Raw genomic sequence first — 559 nt, 5'->3', positions numbered from 1 at the left:
CTTGGGATGAGAAATATAAATTACAGATGAAAAATCTATAGAGATAAGGAAAATCATGTATGTGTTATGTACATAATTTAAAGCATTAAAAAAAAATTAGGAATGTGTGAAGAGATCTTGGAGAACATTTCTCTTAAAACAGAAAGAAAATACAAATAGGTTGAATATATTGGAGAAATAAGTCATCACTTTAATTATGAGAGAAAAATTAAATTAGGGCCAAAAAGTTACAAAAACTGAGGAAAACATTTTCATACAGAAGAAAAGCCAAATTTTCATGAGTGAAAAATCCCACTTCATGGCAGGCACATTCAATGAAAACATACACTAAGAAATACTGGTGTAGAATTTCAGAAAATTATAAATTAATGTGGTATGTTGTCCTTTGAAAAAAATTTAAATGAAGAGGAATCTGAAAAGAATTACATTTTGTCAGAAAGCCTGGGGATTAAGAATCAATTTATCTAAGTATTCAAATACCTGGAGTAGAATCATCTTCGACAGAAATCCTATATCTAAATGTAAATTTAAATATAAATCAAGAGAAGGGCAACTCAAA

This window comes from Orycteropus afer, unplaced genomic scaffold (assembly GCF_000298275.1).
Source record: "Orycteropus afer afer isolate SDZICR_OR568_19922 unplaced genomic scaffold, OryAfe1.0 scaffold03044, whole genome shotgun sequence".
Taxonomy (NCBI): Eukaryota; Metazoa; Chordata; class Mammalia; order Tubulidentata; family Orycteropodidae; genus Orycteropus; species Orycteropus afer.
Note: the sequence above shows the minus strand (reverse complement) of the source record.